Source organism: Etheostoma cragini, chromosome 15 (genome assembly GCF_013103735.1).
Source record: "Etheostoma cragini isolate CJK2018 chromosome 15, CSU_Ecrag_1.0, whole genome shotgun sequence".
Taxonomy (NCBI): domain Eukaryota; kingdom Metazoa; phylum Chordata; class Actinopteri; order Perciformes; family Percidae; genus Etheostoma; species Etheostoma cragini.
The window spans coordinates 1,376,431-1,378,035 of record NC_048421.1 but is presented as its reverse complement, the minus strand read 5'-3'; the positions used below and the strand labels follow the sequence as shown (position 1 = coordinate 1,378,035).

The following is a 1,605-nucleotide window of genomic DNA, read 5'->3' as shown; positions in this document are numbered from 1 at the left end:
CAAACCTAAATGCCTAACCTTATCCCTTACCCTTACCCTAACCTTAACCATCAAACCTAAATGCCTAACCTTAACCCTCACCCTAACACTAACCTTAACCTAACTCTAACCCTACTCCTACTCCAAGTCTTATTCCTCTATAAGCCCTTTAACGTTAAGGGGACCAGCATTTTGTCCCCACAAAGCTGTCAGGTCCCCATAAGTATACTGGATTCACAGTTTTTGGTCCCCACAAATGTAGCTAAACCTGGCCCACCCACACACACACACACGCACACACACACACACACACACACGCTCACTCATTCACAAACACGCGCACACCTTAACTCTCAAAGATGCACACACACACACACATGCACACACACACACTCACAAATGCGTGCACACACACATGCATGCACATACACAAACACTCACAAAAGCACGCACACATGCACACACACACACACACACACACACACACTTAAAGATAGTTTTGTTCAATTTCATCAATGCCTGTGTCACTTCTGATAAGATCTGTTGTTTTTGGGCAGTTTCTAGAAATAAAGGACTATTTGAATATATTTATGTCTGCATCTCATTCTGTTAAAAAACAAAAAGATGTTGAATCGTGATTCCAAAGTTGCGTTTATCGTCTCATCCCTGATATTGTGTGTGTGCATCGCTGCTCTCCTCTTGACGGGTGAGTGTGTCTTTGCTTCCCTTCCTCTCTCTTTTCCTCCCAGATCCTGATCGTGACTCTGAGCGCTGCTTTCCCTAACGTCATCCGCTTCTGCTGCTGTGCAGCCGCCATTTATTTGGGATATTGCTTCTGTGGATGGATTGTTCTGGGCCCCTATCACACCAAGGTACTGGACTCCCACGCCTCCGGTTTTAACCCTCAGGTTGTCCTCTGGTCCAATCGACCCGTTTTCCTCTATCAGTAAGGAATAAAAGGAAAGAAAGGGAAGGAAAGAAGGAAAGAAATTAGGAAAAAATGATAAGGGAAGGAAGGTAAGAGTAAGGATTGAAGGAAGGAAGGAAGGAAGGTAAAAGTAAGGAAGGAAGGTAAAAGTAAGGATGGAAGGTAAAAGTAAGGATGGAAGGAAGGAAGGAAAGAAGGAAGGAAGGAAGGAAGGAAGGAAGGTAAAAGTAAGGAAGAAAGGTAAAAGTAAGGATGGAAGGAAGGAAGGTATAAAGTAAGGATCCAAGGAAGGAAGGAAGGAAGGAAGGAAAGAAGAAAGATAGCTACAAAGTAAGGAAGGAAGGTAAAAGTAAGGATGGAAGGAACGAAGGTATAAAGTAAGGAAGGAAGGTAAAAGTAAGGAAGGAAGGAAGGAAGGAACGAAGGAAGGAAGGTATAAAGTAAGGGAGGAAGGAACGAAGTGAGAAAGGGAAGAAATGAAGGTAAAAAGTGGAAGATGAAAGAAAGAAAGGAAGTAAGGAAAGGTACACAACCAAGCAAAGAGTATGAAGCTGTTGCTTAATGAACAAGCTGTGTGTGTGTGTGTGTTTGTGTTTTTTTGTGTGTGTGTGTGTGTGTGCGCGTGTGTGCGCGTGTGTGCGCGTGTGTGCGTGTGTGTGTGTGTGTTTTTGTGTGTGTGTGTGTGTGTGTTTTTGTGT

At 43.6% G+C, this 1,605-nt stretch overlaps 1 protein-coding gene across 1 annotated transcript in view; it reads right to left on the bottom strand.

Moving 5' to 3' along the window:
• LOC117958118 (mucolipin-1-like) overlaps positions 1-1,605 on the bottom strand; it is a 10,327-nt gene that overhangs the window by 6,331 nt on the left and 2,391 nt on the right. The window lies entirely within an intron of this gene.